This window comes from Papio anubis, chromosome 10 (assembly GCF_008728515.1).
Source record: "Papio anubis isolate 15944 chromosome 10, Panubis1.0, whole genome shotgun sequence".
NCBI lineage: Eukaryota > Metazoa > Chordata > Mammalia > Primates > Cercopithecidae > Papio > Papio anubis.
In genome coordinates this window covers 39,907,978-39,927,571 of record NC_044985.1, presented here as the reverse complement: position 1 = coordinate 39,927,571, position 19,594 = coordinate 39,907,978, and positions in this window count along the sequence as shown.

Below are 19,594 nucleotides of genomic sequence, written 5' to 3'. Positions count from 1 at the left end.
TCATGACTACACAATATTTGAGAGACAGTTCTTTAGGAAATGCACACATTCCACTGCAAATGGGACCTGGAAGTTTTTGTGGCTTTAGGAGAAAGCGTAGACTGTTTAAAAAGGAACTGCTTAATCACTAAGCAACAACTCCCCTGTTTGTAGACCTGGAGTGAGATATCTGGAACCTAAGATTTGTTTTGCTCTTTTATTCTACCTCCCCCAAATGGTCCCGGAGGGTCTCAATCTCTACAGTAACAGGTGACTTCCAGACCTCTGCTTCTCTATTACCAAAGATGAGTTGTAACTCTCTTGATTCACCCAACTCTGCCTTCACTTAATTTTTCAGCCTGGAAAATAAATTCATTTACATTAATATGTATTTTTCTTATGAGAGATTTAGTGTAGTTTGGGATTAAATATAAGAAAAAATTATATATAATAAAAGAGTACAGTGTAGCTTCATGTGTTCTTGCTACCTGAGATAATTCTGGTCTGGTCTTGATTATATCAATGGCCTTGGGCTCACTCATATGCTCCTGAAAGGGTTAAAGCTGGCCTCCTTCCAGCTCCATGTGGCCAGGTGCACTGCCGTCTCTCCACATCATCAGCCTGTGTGTGGAACAGAGCAGGAGGGAGCAAGTGGCTCCCAAAGTTTACTTTGGAAACATGCAAATTTGCTTTCTTCTGTGATATAATTGAGCAATAACCGGACATGTACTAATCCCCAATTTCCCTTTCTTTAGAAGTGCCAGTTGTGTCTGACTCTCTATTCTAGTGCAGTTTGAAGAGTCACGTTCACTAGACTGCCTACTATAGGGGTGGGGCAAGGCAGAGGGACTCCTGTGTTAGTAATATAATATTTTCCTACCCTCGACATTTCTATGTTCTTGAGAGATGATTATGTGATTTAAGTTTGTATTGTCACAATGCAGTAAAGGCTTCTAGACTCATATATAGATAAACTCTGATCATCAGAATAATAAAAGATGGCAAACTTATGTTAAAACAAACTGACTATGCATCCTACTATGAGTTATATTCATTGTGAATTGGAGGTACTTATTCAGTGCTATACTCAGGGAACTTTTCCCTCATATTAGTTCCTGATTGTAAATCATGGATTTACAATGTTAGATCTGTGAAGAAATTGAAAAATATAAATATTAAACGATGGGGTTAGTATAGTGCTATATTTTCCTCAATACCTTATTTAGATTTCTCCTGAGGATATCGGAAAACCAAGTACCATAGTATTCAATGGTCTCACATGGAACTGAGAATTAAGTATGGGTCACTAGGATGAGACCTGGATGCAATCTTTCTTTTTAATTTTAATGTCTTTCAAAAAATCTTTGCTTATAAGGACCATGGTTCAGAAAACTATATGCCTCATGTAAAGAGTGAGAAGACTTTTGTGTTTAAAAGTGATTTTAGCTTTTTAGCTGAAAACAACATTGGAGCTTGGGAGAGAACTCAGTTCAACTTTTGCAGGTGAGGAAGCACTTGGGAGCAAAGGTTAACTCAGGTTATAACTGCATTAGCATCGACTAACAAAGTATTAAGGCTCCACATTATCCTGGTCGTTCTCCTGGGCATTGCACCAAGTTGGTTAAACAAACACAAGGGGAACCACACCAAATTATCTACTTAAGGCCAGAACATGCCCCTTTGACATATAATTTACATCAATGAAAGTAGTATATCAGTAACGTGAATATAATTAAGTGACAGCAATAGTAATAGTACTCACACTCCTTATTTGAGGTTCAAATTGATTTGAGAACACATTCTTCCAAACTGTATTATTCTTAAACTATTTCAGCCTAAGGAAAGCCTTTTAGAAATATTCTTATTTTCAATATTTTAATTTCAATGAATGTTCTAGGTATTTACTGAGTGCTGACTATAAAATATACATATTATATATCTATAATATATATGCATACAATATATATGCATAGAAACTGGTAGCATATGGAACTTGCTGTCTCACAAAATAAACTGGAAGACAAAACATACACTATGAAAAGCTAAGTAAAGTAAGCATTTTAATTTGCTACTTAAGATGACAGTCTTTAAGATAACAATGCAAGACGGGTGACAAAGCTAGACATGCTTAATTGTTACAGGATTTCAGAGGAGGGAGAGAGAAAGCTTCAAGCTATGGTAGAGATAATTCTATTGGCGCAGGTTGGTAGGATTTGAGTTCACTTTTGAAGAGTGTAGATTCTCAAATAGATGAGGTAGAGAAAAGTAGCCTTTCTTGTTTTAGAACAGCTTGAGCAAAAGACATTGCACAATGTGCTTGGAAGACAGTACAGAAAGGAGTTCAACCGTGGTGAAAGTTTTCGAAGGTAATTTAGCCAAAGTAACTTGGATACTGACTGTAGGAGACCTTGAATGACAAGCTAAGGAGTTTGCAGTTTAGCTTCTGTTAGACTCTGGGCCACTGAAGATTATTCAAATGCCCTGTGCCTAGTTATGTTCTTTCGATAACCTTGCACATTCCACTCTCTCCTTTTGGTATGGAAATGTAGACCCAGAGAAAGCACAAAAATCACTAAGTTAAATGAAGGTAGGACTCGACGCTAGCAAGAAACAACAACGAAATTTATTTTTCCTAATCTAAAACAGGTTGATAGCATATCCTTCACAGGAATGAACTAACTATGGGTACACTGTTCTCCAGCAATCATTGTCTAAACACACCACTCCATTCACCGAGGTCTCTTGTGTGCATAGTGCTGGTTGAGGTGTTTATTTTAGCCCACAGTTAACTGCACGTTGCACCTGCTATCAATCACCAGTCATAGGTGTGTCTCTTAATTGCCATTTAAAGGTCTTCTGAAAGTGAAATATGTATTATTTCTCTCCTTTATTTCACAGGCAAAAGTCCTTGTTTAGAGCCAGAAAGGGATGCTGACTATGAACTATTAACATTCTTTTAAGAGTTGCCTCCTAATTTGAAAGAGTCAATAACTGTTGGTGCTGTTCAAGTTTACAATTTCACCTCAAAATAGAAGAATCAGTGTGTATCAGTGTTTTTATAATGACAAGGACCAGATGGCCTCATTACTTAATAATATTGGAGTTTTCATAAACAAGGAGGTAGATTCTACAGATTATAATCTAGTGAGTATAAAGTTACTTTAAGCAAAAATTCTAGAATGACTCATTTAACTGTAGTTTGTGAGTGTTTTGAAGACGAACCCTTGATCAATTTTAGCTAATACGCTGGAGACAGCTTATCCAAGACTGATCTCATAGACTGTTTTCCTTTATTCAGATCTTCTTTTCTGCAATTCATTTAGTAATTTTATTTTTTTGACAGGGTCTTGCTCTGTCACCCAGGCTGGAGAGTAGTGGTGTGATCATGGTTCACTGCAGCCTCAATCTTCTGGGCTCAAGAAATCCTGCTTCTTTGCCTCACAGGTAGCTGGGACTACAGGAGCACACCACCATACGTGACTAATTTTTATTTTTTATTTTTAGTAGAGATGAGATCTTGCTATGTTGTCCAGGCTGCTCTCAAATTCCTGAGCTCAAGCAATCCTCCTGCCTTGGCCTCCCAAAGTCCTGGGATTACAAGTGTGAGCCACCATGCCTGGCTCATTCAGTAAATATTCCTAAGTCTACCTCTGCACCAGACACAATACTAAGATCAATATATATCATGGTGCACAGACATGGCCCCTGCCTTTACGAAGCTTATGTTTTACTCTAGGCAATGTGCCCGAACAAAACTGAAAACAAACAGTAAGACCACCCTGCAGAAGTAAACACATGAAGACATGGAAAGGAATTTAAAATGCCAATATATTTAATGAAGGAACAAAAAAGGAATGAGGAAAAGATTGTTGGAGATGTATATGTGTCATTGTTTAAAACCATTTGTATATTGAACATTACATGTTATGTGACCTTCTTGTTACAGTAGGCTGATTTGTGGTAACAAGCGGACTCAAAATTTCTTAGGTTTAACACAGTAGAAATTTCTATCCATCTCTGGTAATAGTCCTGGAAAGTGTTCAGGCAGTCAGGATAGCTCTGCTCTTTGTAGTCATCCAGGGAACTGAGCATATTCAGTATTGTAGCCCTGTCATCCCTTACAGCAGGGATATAAGGTTTCTCCATCTTGGCTTTGTTGACGCTGTTTGTTTTTGAGGGCTGCTCTGTGCACTGTAGGATGTTTAGCAGCATCCTTGGCCTCTACTCACTAGATGTCAGTAGTATCCCTCAGTAACAGTAACCCAAATTATCGCTATTCTTGGTAGATGTCTTTGCTAGAGGGAAAAAATATCTGCTGCTCTAGGGCCTCACTGCTATTTGCCTTCAGCAGCTGGAAGTTGAACAATAGCACAGAAGAGGCATACTGAAGCTCAGATCCCAAAATGGCACATATCTCTTCCCCTCATCGTCCTTTGGAGAGAACTAAGCCATACAGCCACATCTAACTTCAAGGGGGCTGGGGGGTCTATTGTAGATGTACCCATCTACAATCTTGTTATCATGGATGAAAAAAGAAACATATTTTGTCTGATGACTAGTGGCCTCTAACACACATTTTAAGAAACTAAAAGCTATAGTTTACCAATAGCTTGGGAATCTCAGAACCCTTGCTGCTAGCTTGTGTATGCTTGAGTTATACTTGGTGAAAGAACAGTCTTGTCCCTAGATCTTTCACTGCTCAGATTTTTTCTTCTGATGGTTAGTGGACAGAGTCATCTATATGTTACAAGTTTAGTTAAGGTCACCATAATCCCAAGGAAGCTCTCAAAAGTGGGTGATGTAGCAGTCTCATGTTGATTAAAATTTTAGTTTGAATATGTCGAGTTTTAACTACTGCATTTTTAAAGGTATGTGGAGAAACCAATACCAACCTAGAGGAAAACAACAAAAATCATTACAAGGAAAGGAAGTAGGCTCTCCAAAGGAGATGAAAATATCTTTGGATATTTAGTAAGTAAACGTCTCTTGTTATAGGAAAGTTTTCCTTTTTATTCAATTTAATTAAACTAATTCTCTCTCTCTCTTTCTCTCCTTCTTTCTTTTTTCCTTTTTTTTGAGACAGTCTCACTCCGTCACCTGGAGTGCAGTGGCGTGATCTCAGCTCACTGCAACCTCCGTCTCCTTGTTTCAAGCGATTCTCCTGCCTCAGCCACCTGAGTAGCTAGAATTACAGGGGCCTGCCACCACACCCAGCTAATTTTTGTATTTTTAGTAGAGCCGGGGTTTCGCCATGTTGGACAGGCTAGTCTGGAACTCTTGACCTCAGGTGATCTGCCCACCTCAGCCTCCCAAAGAATTTCTCCTTTTCTTTTCAAATGAATATCTAAAATCACTGCATTGCTTTGGCCTTTTCTTCTTTCCTTTTCTTTTCTTTTTTGAGACAAAGTTTCGCTTTGTCTCCCAGGCTGGAGTGCAGTGGCATGACCTCGGCTCACTGCAACCTCTGGGTTCAAGTGATTCTCCTGTGTTAGCCTCCTGAGCAGCTGGGATTACAGGCATGTGCCACCATGCCCAGCTAATTTTTGTATTTTTGGTAGAGACAGGATTTTGCCATGTTGGCCAGGCTGCTCTCAAACTCCTGACCTCAGGTGATCCACCTGCCTCGGTCTCCCAAAGTGCTGGGATTACAGGTGTGAGCCACCGCGCCTGGTCACACTTGGGCTTTTTCAAAAATAATTTTGGCTGGGCACAGTAGCTCACGCCTGTAATCCCAGCAGTTTGGGAGGCCGAGACTGGAGGATCACGAGGTAAGGAGATTGAGACCATCCTGGCCAACACAGTGAAACCCTGTCTCTACTAAAAAATACAAAGAATTAGCCAAATGTGGTGGCGGGCACCTGTAGTCCCAGCTACTCAGGAGGCTGAGGCAGGAGAATGGCGTGAACCCTGGAGGCAGAGCTTGCAGCAAGTAGAGATCGTGCCACTGCACTCCAGCCTGGGCAACAGAACGAGACTCCATCTCCAAAAAAGAAAAATAAATAAAATAAAAATAAAAATGAAATAACATAAAATAAAATAATAATTTCTTTGGCTGGGTGTGGTGGCTCACACCTGTAATCCCAGCACTTTGGGAGGCAGAAGTGGGTGGATCACCTGAGGTCAGAAGTTGGAGACCAACCTGACCAACATGGCGAAACACCTTCTCTACTAAAAATACAAACATTAGCCAGTGGTGGTGGCGTGAGACTGTGGTCCCAGCTACTTAGGGGGCTGAGACAGGAGAATTGCTTGGACCGGGGAGGTGGGGGTTGCCGTAAGCTGAGATCGTTGACACTGCACTCCAGTCTGGGCGACAGAGTGAGACTTCGTCTCAAAAAAAAAAAAATTTTTTTCATACATGATACTCTTATAAATATAATTTTAGTTGAATCATTGACTATTTTTTTTTTGTAAAAGCCAAAGCCTTTTTTTCTTCTGCACCAAGGTAAAAAAAAGTCTCAACTTTTTGTTTTTTTCAACTTTTATTGTATGTTCAGGGGGGTAATTGTGCAGATTTGTTACATAGAATTTTACCTTTAAAAAGAAGAAAATATAAAATTACTTCCCATGGAAAACTGAAGTATAATACTTATACCACTATTAGAATAGATAAATTTTTAATTCAGTGTGAATGAACAATTTCAACACTGTGGCAATAAAACATTGGAGTAGATCTGCTGAGAAGAATTTTGTCTACTTGGCACTTGAAATCTCTAACAAGGAGAGACAAAGAGGAAGAGGGAGAGGAAGGAGTAGGGAAGAATGGAAAGGGGAGGGAGAGAGAGACAGAGAGAGAGATTCTCCTTGGTGGTGTGTTCATCTATTCACGAAGGGAGGACCAGGTGAGACAGGTGACTCTTCAGTGTTTTCTTCTGCCTTCCTGGTATGAGTAGGGCATGCATATGTTCAGATGAAACTCATTTGAACTAATATATACATTATTCCAGAAGACCATTCCTTTGAGTAAAGAGATATTGGATAGCCCTGACCACTCTGTAGGATTTGGTGAAATTCTTGTTTCCAGTTAGGTTTATTTGGGGCTAACATTTGCCTTCAAAGAATTCCCATCCGGATATAAGCTTCGATGTTAATGGAATTGCCATTCTGGACATTTTTGTCAGGTTAGCTATAGGACACACTCTCAACTAAATATTTGTTGTCTTCCTAATAGTAAAACATTAAATTCCTGCTCAAGCATGTTCCTTGTCAATTTCTAAAGAAAGATTTCGTATCACACATGCTTATGTAATCATGTACTAGAATGTTAAAAGCCACCTTTTCACCACTTTTGACTTCATGTGTTCTTTTTGGCAATGCTTGCTCCAGAAGCCTGCTTCCCAGATCTGTTCTTTCATCTGGAACTAAGATTCTTATTAAGAAACTGTGCCATAGACCCACCATTGGAAAACATCTCTTTTTAGGGCGTAACTTGGCACTTACAGATTCGGGCAGAGCAACAGGATGTGCCAATTTAGGCAAGAAAACAATGGTATATATTGTACTACAATAGACTTTGACATGATAGAAGCAAGTTGAAGGGGCCAAGTGCCAAGGCACTTGTTCTTTAAGGAGTCATCACCAATTTTCCTGATACTCCAGTGCTGTGTTCAAAGCAAGAAATGAAGACTTTAGTTTTTTTTTAGTTTATTTGAAAATGTAGTAGCTGGTCAAACTCTTTAATCTCTTAATTTGTAGAAAAAGAATGGTCACAAGTTAGATCATAGTTTCAGAGTGTAAGTTTCAGTGGGTTAGCTCATTATCAAGGATATTAATTATCCAATGGCTTTGAAAGCATCTAGGATCTTGAGTGAATGAGATAAGTTCATAGGAGAAAACTACCATGTTTGTGGTGGAAATACATAGTGACATGAAAGTGCCTGGTTACAGTGACTTGTTTATATATCCTATTTTCCAAAGCGCATGTTCCAACCTTTCTCACTTATTTCAAAACCCACTCCTCTGCTCTGTGCTCCCACCCCTCACCATTTCCTTTGCAGATTACCTTAGACATTCTATCTCAAGCTCCCTCAATTTTACACCATTAAAATCTCTTGTTGTTTTTTTTTTCTCTTCTTTCATTTTGAGAAAAAAATGTTCCCCTATGCTTCCTTATTGTGCCTTCTATGTCATATTTAGTGCATCTGCCAGGACCCTGGTACTTTTAACTTCTGTTTTCAGTGGTCTTCTCCCAGCCTACAGGACACGATGTGAAAGAATACTCCAAATCCTGTAAGCAAACTTTTACAAGCTACATAGCCTTGTTTCTTCTTCCTTCTTTACATTCTTAGTCTCCAATATTTCATCTTTCAAAAATTCCTTAGTTTTTTTTGCAAAAGAAGTTTTAGATGGTATCATCTTAGGTTTTTCATACACTTGTTCAACTATTCTGTTTCATCCTTTAATTCTTTTTCCTCTTCTAATTTTCCAAACGTGGGTATTTTCCAAAGTTCAGTCCCTGATTATCATCAGCCTATTTTTCCATGTTGACAATATAAGGCACACTCAACTCTTACCTCTAAGTGGATGGCTAGTGATGATGTTATTGCCACACTTCATATCTTACTGGAGATTCTGTTATACACTGGGAATTTTCTGCTGCAAATCTCTAAATGCAGCATGCTCCGAACAGAAATGCAACTTCTTCCACATTTCCCTAAACCTCCTCATGTTCCTGACTCCTTCAGCTTCTGTATTCAATCACTTGCTAACTTTTCAAAAGCTTACTTTCATACCTCTCTTTCATCACTCTTCTTACCTCTCTCGGCACATTCTTAATTAAATTTGTTCTATTTTACTAATTTTCCAAATGATCTTTCTGCCTTCTCTTCCTTCCAATTTAATTTTCACACTATTGCCAAGTTAGATTTCTAAAATCATTGTTTCACACAAAAATTTTCAATGGACTTTCCCTATACACTGGGTATAACTGAAAATGCTTAGCTTGACATTGAAGTCATCCTTTCTTGCCACAGTAGGAGAGTACAATACCTCTTAAGTGTTCTTAGGAGATTAACTAACCCATCATAAAATCAGGAAAACAAAATTTGAGTTGACTGGGAATATTTGCTCTCCTTCTTATTGTCATAATTTTGCTTTGAAATACTTTATAAAATCATTGGGTATATAATTTATTTTGGAACTGATATCAGCTTAATATAGATCTTCAGTGTTTATCAGCCTAGATTAAGTCTTTTTTTAAGCAATTTGCCCTCAACCAGAATTCCATTTTATTGCTATACTATTTAAACTCCTTTTTATGTATAAAAACAAAACATTTTGGCTCTAGTTAGGATGGTTGTCTTTATTCAAAATAAAAACTAAAGCTGATATGATCACTATCTTTCCAGGAGAATTAACAATGATAAAAGCAATAAGTTGTACTCATTTTACAATCAGGTAATTTCCCCACTAGTTAAATGAATTATGGTTTTGGTAAGTGTCATACTGGCATCTAAAAACTGACTAATCCAAATACTAAGAAATCTTTATAGAGGTAGCCCTCATTGCACTTTTTAATTCAAAAGCAAGTGGCATAGAAGTCAACCAGAAAGACAACAATCATTATTACTTCAACAGCTTTTGTATTCTCTTACCCACCAAATTTCCTAATCAGACAAAACTAGAAATATAACCTGGAAAAAAATCCTTTACTAAATCAAATTACATGAAGAATTTAATTCACTATGCTTTTTGGTAAATAGGTTGGAATAGTTGCCTCAAGCTGTCACTCCTTGAAAATGTACTTGTCCTAGACAAGGTTGCTGATGTCACGGTTAGGAGTTCGCTTCCTGGAAGAGGTTTACAATTGAAGCTGAGGTGTATCTGATTCAGCCCTTAGGCAGAGAAACTGGATGAAGCAGTTTTTCCTCTTTCTCTTTTACGGACTATGTGATTTGTGCAACAGCTTTGGCTTGGCAAATAGGGAAGTGTCAGAGCTAAATCAGCTTTACTCTAAGGGCATGGTGTGCCCGTGTTTCTCAACTCACTGATACCCAAATCCAGGACCGTTTTACTTCAAGTGGAATACACACACAGAGCAAACATTCTCAAGGTCAGGTATACGTGTTCTTTGTATTCCACGGCAGGAACCATTTTCCTTGTTCAGAAACAGGCAGAGAACTCATTCATGCTTCAGAACAGTAAACTCCATGAAAAAAATACGTTCAAAGAACGACTTTTTAAAAAGAAGATGTTATACAATCAGTATTTATGGGATTATCAAACATGTGAGAACTAGGGGGAGGGTGGCAGCCCTGGTTTACCTTCATGAGTGCATGATTGGCAATCTGTTATACTTGTTGGATGGCCAGATATCTAAAACACACAGAAGGGAACAATTGAAGCAAATAACTATATAATTCAAGCAATATTCTCTGACTTTTCTTCAATTACAGTATTTCAAGCAGCAATAGAGGTAGGCCTGAGTTATTTGGGCTATTTCTTCCTTTTCTATTTTCTTTTGGTGGAATAAGTAAAAGTTAAGTGATGTGCTTGTGTGTGTGTGTGTGTGTATGTGTATTACTGTTTTGGTTATATTTTGCAGTTGGACACAGCTTTTTTTTTTTTTTTTGAGTAAGCAAGATTCAGCAACTTAAAGAGAACCTGAGTTGTCCAAATGCCTGTTTTGGAATGGGGAAGTGTGGATTTTTCCTTTTCACTATATCTTATGCTATTAGAGACAGATGTACAATTATGGATGGCTGTGTTGTATAGCTGCACAGGCTCAGGAAACACCTCTGGGGTCCTCTCAACTTCTTAGTCATGAATGATGCCCTACTGTTCCCTTTCAGGTTTTGCCACTTCACATCTCTTACCGTTTTCCCCCTTAGTTTTATGTAAATCGTGTGGATGATGGAATGAAATGGTTTCCATGGAGCTGAACAAATATAGGTCATATTATAAGGAACTCTTCCTCTCTTGATGTACACAGGTGAATTTGCATATAATTTTAATTGTTTAGTTTTATAAGTAGGACTGAAACTGTGAACAAAGTTGAACTTTTTGTGAGGTAGACTTCCACTTTCCCTTATAAAATGTATCTGTAACAAAAACACTGTAATTTAGTAAGGAGACAAATTGGATGGGACATCTGTTTTTAAAACACATTTTAATTACCTACTAGCTGAGTCACTATATGGTTTACTTCTCTGTGCATCAGCTTTATTATTTTATTTCTTATTTGTTTTTTGAGATGGAGTCTTACTGTCACACAGGCTGGAGTGCCGTGACCTGATCTCGGTTCACTGCAACCTCCGCTTCCCAGGTATAAGAGATTATCATGGCTCAGCCTCCCCAGTAACTGGGACTATAGGCTTATGTCACTGTACATGGTTAATTTTTGTATTAGATGGGATTTCGCCGTGTTGGCCAGGCCAGTCTCGAACTCCGGGTCTCAGGTGATCCACCCACCTTGGTCCTCCACGGTGCTGAGATTACAGGTGTGAGCCACTGTACCTGGCCCATCAGCTTTAAAATTGTAAATTTACATGTCTTTTTAAGCCTCCTGTACATCTAAGGAACCCCTCTTCATTTATTTGTGCATTAATTAATTCAACAAATAAGCTTTGGATCCAGATGGACATGAAATTGAATTCTGGTTTTACTTCATACAGACTTTCAGTTGGAAAAGTTAGTGAACCTCACTAAATGTAAATTTCTTCATGTGAAATGGGATGATCCTACTACCTTACAAAGTTGTTGTAATGAAGAAGTATACGTGTGACAATATCTGTCATATGATAGGTGCTATAGCAACTGTTTTAGATAATGTGGGCTATGATAACAAAATGCCATACACTGAATGACTTATAAACAACAGAAATTTCTTTTTCATAGTTTCAGAGGCTGGGAAGTCCAAAATCAAGGCACCAGCAGATTCTATGTCCTGGTGATGATGGTCTGCTTTCTGGTTCAAAGACTACTGCCTTTTCACTAGAGAAGAGGAGACAGAGTCCTCTGAGACATCTTTTATTAGGGCACTAATTCTATTCATAAGTTTTCTGCCCTTGTAAGCTAATTACCTTCCAAAAGGCTCCACTGCTTCATACTATCACCTTGTGAGCTAGGATTTCAGCATATGAATTTTCTGGTGACACAAACATTCAGACCATTGCAGTGGCCATGAGAAATCAACTTGCAGACCTCCAGCTACAGGGAGCATGAGTCACCAAGAGCACTGGCTTCTGAGATCTGAAATCCACCAGTGCATAGGCAATGAAGCTGTGTATAGGCTGTTCCCAGCCAGTAAGTGACTGGGTGCAAGAGGGATACTAGGGCAGGTTCGTTTCTGGAACACAGCCTCTCAGTGTGGTCACCTTGGCTCAAAGACACCTTGACAGCCTTATTGAACCTTCCTTATACTTCACCGCAGTCTAGGACACTTTCACCCCACCTTCCTTCTCTTTTACTTGGAGACTACAGACTTGCATTGTGATCTGAAGGCTCCCTCTTCATGTACTGTCACAAGCAATTCTCCCAATAAAATCCTTGCATCTTGGTGTCTGCTTCTTGGAGAACTTACACTAACACATATGTTCCTTAATGATAGTTGTTTTAAAAGAATGTTTATTACTGATTATGTACAAAGCACTCTTTTGACTCAGTGCATGATGCAAAGCTGAATTAAACATATTTTATATTTCAAAGAAGTGAGAGCATCCTACTGATGAGCGGTGTTATAAGGCTAAAAGAGATAATATTGAAAACTTTTACCCCTTGGAAGAGAGATGCAATAAAAATTAATGATGGACAAAATAAAATTAAAGGGCATCTTTTAAAATAGTGTCATTTAGAAAGGTGGCACCAGTGCATTTCTATTCTCTAATGTAACTTTGCTGTAGCGTAATTCCTCAGGCAGATGTTTGAGAAGAAAATACGCAAAGAAGGGTTTACAACATGGGCTTAATGTAGTCTGAAATATGCTATGTATTTTGGTAATCATAGGTCTATCAGAACGAAGAACAGGTTGCTAATGGAAAGAAGCTTTAATTAAACAGATTTTTCTCATTTATTGTAAGCTCAGTACTTTGTAGAGTCCTTATTTTACTTTTTGTCAAGGTAAGTTTAAACCAGATGAGTGAAAAGTTTCAATACTCTCTGAAGTTATGATTCCAGTCGTTCCACACCCTTCCAGATAGATTGATAAAGTGATGATTGGAGTCATCACTGAGACACCTTATTTTATTAAAGTTTTCGTAACTGAACTGATCATCCCCACTGCTAAACTTTGAGGTGGAATTTCTGAAAGGAAATTTATCTTTCCTCTTCCTCTTCTGACTAATTCTTAACAAGTAAAGATATGTATATAAGTGTATATGTATGCATAGGTATGAGTGTGTGTGTCTGTTTTGGAAGTAGAGGAGAAATTTCTTTTCAATTTGCTGGAAAAGAATCATTGAATACTACTTTTAAACATTGGTTATATTCTACTTTTAAATAGTTATTTTATTTTATTTTTAAAAGCCTGTAGAACACTATAGCTATATATCATTACTTTTGACATATAATAGCAACGTAGGAGAAAGGCATTTGTTATCATCAAAGTTTTATAGATTAGGATCTTAGGAAACTCAAATTTAAATGGATTTTTCAGTCTCAGAAATAGATCTGACACATGCTACTTTTCAATTTCCATTTTTCTCTACAAATATTTTCTGTAATTGAGGAAAATTGTATTAACACGTTCAAATATTTTGGGTTTTCCCCTTTCATTACAATTCTGCTAGATACTAGAAAAATACATTAATTGCTTGACTGTGTAATATATGTACCAAAAGAGTGGGTTAATGAGAATTATCATACATGAGGTGAAATAGTTTGGTTATTTCAATAAGAGCAATGACTCTTTTTTTTTAAGAATCAAAGTTCAGAAATAAACTGTTCAGTAAATTCATGTTTGAGGTGGAAAGTTTTAGTTTACGTAACTTGCCTGTCTTTTCTGCAACTCCAAGGTAATATTTTGCATAAAACCTGAGTTTGTTCTTGGTGCTTTTGTTGTGATGAGAGTCCTTGGGACTGTGTAATCTGGGACTTGATCCTCCTCAGTATGTGCCTCCCTACCAGACTCCACTAAACCCAAGGACCTGGACTGTCTGCTTGCTTCTGTCCTCACCATCCTTGTAGATTCTCTTTGAGTTATTTCACAGGATCAAATCCACACTCTTTTCACACTGAATACTAAATTTTTGTACATCTGAACTCCTTCTTCTTTCTTTCTTTTTTCTTTTTCTTTTTTTTTTTTTTTCCTATTTAAAGACAGGATCTTGCTCTGTCATCCAGGCTGGAATGCAGTGGTGTGATCACAGTGGTCTTGAACTCCTGGGCTCAACTAATCCTCCCATCTCAGCCTCCCCAGTAACTGAGACTATAGGTGCATGCCACCATTCCTCGATAATATATATATGTGGATAATATATATATCTATATATCTATATATAGATATGTATACATATATATTATCGATATATATATTATATATAGAGAGATGATATCTTGCTATGTTGTCCAGGCTGGTCTCAAACTCCTGGGCTCAAGTAATCCTCCTGCCTCAGCCTCCCAAAATGCTGGAATTATAGGCATAATCCATCACACCTGGTCACCTCCTCCTACTTCTGCAGGCCATGTTGCTAAATAAATATCTGTGTGTTGACCCTATCTCCACAGAACGAATGTTTAGGTCCTGGGGACTCTCTCTCTTAAAAAATCATTTGTATAAACCTTAATTCTATTTAAATACTTCTATAAAGTTTTTTTTCCCTAAGGAATGTATAAAGCCAGAAATACATTGGGGGTACTACCAGCCTACTTCTGGTATGAAATTATGTCCCTTATTCCTTAGACCTATGGTGTTATTTCAGAACTTTTGCACATTCTTGGCTGGGTGCAGCAGCTCGTGCCTATAATCCCAGCACTTTGGAAGGCTGAGGTGGGCGGTTCACTTGAGGCCAGGAGTTCAAGACCAGACTGCGGGGCGGTTCCAAGATGGGCCAAATAGGAAGTGCTCCAGTCTACAGCTCCCAGCGTGAGCAATGCAGAAGACAGGTGATTTCTGCATTTCCAACTGAGGTACAGGGTTCATCTTACTGGGGCTTGTCAGACAGTGGGTGCAGGACAGTGGGTGCAACCCACCGAGCATAAGCCGAAGCGGGGTGAGGCATCGACTCACCCGGAAAGCGCAAGGGGTCAGGGAATTCCCTTTCCTGGCCAAGGGAAGCTGTGACGGACGGCACCTGGAAAATCAGGTCATTCCCACCCTAATACTGCACTTTTCCAACGATCTTAGCAAACGGCACACCAGGAGATTATATCCCATGCCTGGCTTGGTGGGTCCCATGCCCATGGAGCCTTGCTCCCTGCTAGCACAGCAGTCTGAGATTGAACTGCAAGGTGGCAGCGAGGCTGGGAGAGGGCTGTCCGCCACTGCTGAGGCTTGAGTAGGTAAACAAAGTGGCCGGGAAGCTCAAACTGGGTGGAGCCCACCGCAGCTCAAGGAGGTCTGCCTGCCTCTGTAGACTCCACCTCTGGGGACAGGGCATAGCTGAACAAGAGGCAGCAGAAACCTCTGCAGACTTAAATGTCCCTGTCTGACAGCTTTGAAGAGAGTAGTGGTTCTCCCAGCACAGAGTATGAAATCTGAGAATGGACAGACTGCCTCCTCAAGTGGGTCCCTGACCCCCGAGTAGCCTAACAGGGAGGCACCCCCTAGTAGGGGCAGACTGACACCTCACATGGCCGGGTACCCCTCTGAGACAAAGCTTCCAGAGGAAAGATCAGGCAACAACATTTGTTGTTCATCAATATTCTCTGTTCTGCAGCCTCCACTGCTGATACCCAGGCAAACAGGGTCTGGAGTGGACCTCCAGCAAACTCCAACAGACCTGCAGCTGAGGGTCCTGACTGTTAGGAGAAAAACTAATAAACAGAAAGGACAGCCACACCAAAACCCCATCTGTACGTCACCATCATCAAGGACCAAAGGCAGATAAAAACCACAAAGATGGGGAAAAAACAGAGTAGAAAAGCTGAAAATTCTAAAAATCAGAGCACCTCTACCCCTGCAAAGGAATGCAGCTCCTCACCAGCAATGGAAAAAAGCTGGACAGAGAATGAATTTGACAAGTTGAGAGATGAAGGCTTCAGACAATCAAACTTCTCCGAGATAAAGAAAGTTTGAACCCATCGCAAAGAAGCTAAAAACCTTGAAAAAAGATTAGACGAATGGCTAACTAGAGTAACCAGTGTAGGGAAGTCCTTAAATGACCTGAATGAGCTGAAAACCATAGCACGAGAACTATGTGACGAATGCACAAGCTTCAGTAGCCAATTTGATCAAGTGGAAGATAGGGTATCGGTGATTGAAGATCAAATGAATGAAATGAAGTGAGAAGAGAAGTTTAGAGGAAAAAAAGCAAAAAGAAACGAACAAAGTCTCCAAGAAATATGGGACTATATGAAAAGACCAAATCTACATCTGATTGGTGTACCTGAAAGTGACGGGGAGAATGGAACCAAGTTGGAAAACACTGTGCAGGATATTATCCAGGAGAACTTCCCCAACCTAGCAAGGCAGGCCAACATTCAAATCCAGGAAATACAGAGAATACCACAAAGACACTCCTTGAGAAGAGCAACTCCAAGACACATAATTGTCAGATTCACCAAAGTTGAAATGAAGGAAAAAATGTTAAGGGCAGCCAGAGAGAAAGGTCAGGTTACCCACAAAAGGAAGCCCATCAGACTAACAGCAGATCTCTTGGCAGAAACTCTACAAGCCAGAAGAGAGGGGGGGCCAATATTCAACATTCTTAAAGAAAAGAATTTTCAACCCAGAATTTCATATCCAGCCAAACTAAGCTTCATAAGTGAAGGAGAAATAAAATCCCTTACAGACAAGGAAATGCTGAGAGATTTTGTCACCACTAGGCCTGCCCTACAAGAGCTCCTGAAGGAAGCACTAAACATGGAAAGGAACAACTGGTACCAGTCACTGCAAAGACATGCCAAATTGTAAAGACCATCAGTGCTATAGCACTAAATGCCCACAAGAGAAAGCAGGAAAGATCTAAAATTGACACCCTAACATCACAATTAAAAAACTAGAGAAGCAAGAGCAAACACATTCAAAAGCAACCAGAAGGCAAGAAATAACTAAGATCAGAGCAGAACTGAAGGAGATAGAGACACAAAAACTCCCCAAAAAATCAATGAATCCAGGAGCTGGTTTTTGAAAAGATCAACAAAATTGATAGACCACTATCAAGACTAATAAAGAAGAAAAGAGAGAAGAATCAACACTGATCCCACAGAAATACAAACTACCATCAAAGAATACTATAAACACCTCTATGCAAATGAAGTAGAAAATCTAGAAGAAATGGATAAATTCCTGGACACCCTCCCAAGACTAAACCAGGAAGAAGTTGAATCGCTGAATAGACCAATAACAGGCTCTGAAATTGAGGCGATAATTAATAGACTACCAACAAAAAAAGTCCAGGACTAGATGGATTCACAGCCAAATTCTACCAGAGGTACAAGGAGGAGCTGGTACTCTTCCCTCTGAAACTATTCCAATCAATAGAAAAAGAAGGAATCCTCCCTAACTGATTTTATAAGGCCAGCATCATCCTGATTCCAAACCCTGGCAGAGACACAACAAAAGAGGAGAATTTTAGACCGATATCCCTGATGAACATCAATGCAAAAATCCTTAATAAAATAGTGGTAAACCGAATCCAGCAGCACATCAAAAAGCTTATCCACCATGATCAAGTGGGCTTCATCCCTGGGAGGCAAGGCTGGTTCAACATATGCAAATCAATCAATGTAATCCATCATATAAACAGAACCAAAGACAAAAACCACATGATTATCTCAATAGATGCGGAAAAGGCCTTTGACAAAATTCAACAGCCCTTCATGCTAAAAACTCTCAATAAATTCAGTATTGATGGGATGTATCTCAAAATAATAAGAGCTATTTATGACAAACCCACAGCCAATATCATACTGAATGGGCAAAAACTGGAAGCATTCCCTTTGAAAACTGGCACAAGACAGGGATGCCCTCTCTCACTACTCCTGTTCAACCTAGTGTTGGACGTTCTGGCCAGTGCAATCAGGCAGGGGAAAGAAATAAAGGGTATTCAATTAGGAAAAGAGGAAGTCAAATTGTCCCTGTTTGCAGATGACATGAATGTATATTTGGAAAACCCCATCGTCTCAGCCCAAAATCTCCTTAAGCTGATAAGCAACTTCAGCAAAGTCTCAGGATACAAAATCAATGTACAAAAATCACAAGCATTCTTATACACCAATAATAGACAAACAGAGAATCGAATCCTGAGTGAACTCCCATTCACAATTGCTTCAAAGAGAATAAAATACCTAGGAATCCAACTTACAAGGGATGCAAAGGACCTCTTCAAGGAGAACTACAAACCACTGCTCAACGAAATAAAAGAGGACACAAACAAATGGAAGAACATTCCATGCTCATGGATAGGAAGAATCAATATCATGAAAATGGCCATACAGCCCAAGGTAATTTATAGATTCAATGCCATGTCCATCAAGCTACCACTGACTTTCTTCACAGAACTGGAATAAACTACTTTAAAGTTCATAGGGAACCAAAAAAGAGCCCACATTGCCAAGACAATCCTAAGTCAAAAGAATAAAGCTGGAGGCATCATGCTACCTGACTTCAAATTATACTACAAGGCTATAGTAACCAAAACAGCATGGTACTGGTACCAAAACAGAGATATAGACCAATGGAACAGAACAGAGCCCTCAGAAATAATACCACACATTTACAACCATCTGATCTTTGACAAACCTGACAAAAACAAGAAATGGGGAAAGGATTCCCTATTTAATAAATGGTGCTGGAAAAACTGGCTAGCCATATGTAGAAAGCTGAAACTGGATTCCTTCCTTACACTTTATACAAAAATTAATTCAAGATGGATTAAAGACTTAAAAGTTAGACCTAAAACCATAAAAACCCTGGAAGAAAATGTAGGCAATACCACTCAGCACATAGGCATGGGGAAGAACTTCATGTCTAAAACACCAAAAGCAATGGCAACAAAAGCCAAAATTGACAAATGGGATCTAATTAAATTAAAGAGCTTCTTCATAGCAAAAGAAACTACCATCAGAGTGAACAGGCAACCTACAGAATGGGAGAAAATTTTTGCTATCTACTCGTCTGACAAAGGGCTAATATCCAGAATCTACAAAGAACTCAAACAAATTTACAAGAAAAAAACAACCCCATCAAAAAGTGGGCAAAGGGTATGAACAGACACTTCTCAAAAGAAGACATTTTTGCAGCCAACAGGCACATGAAAAAATGCTCATCATCACTCACCATCAGAGAAATGCAAATCAAAATCACAATGAGATACCATCTCACACCAGTTAGAATGGCGATCATTAAAAAGTCAGGAAACAACAGGTGCTGGAGAGGATGTGGAGAAATAGGAACACTTTTACACGGTTGGTGGGACTGTAAACTAGTTCAATCATTGTAGAAGACAGTGTGGCGATTCCTCAAGTATCGAGAAGTAGAAATACCATTTGATCCAGCCATCCCATTACTGGATATATG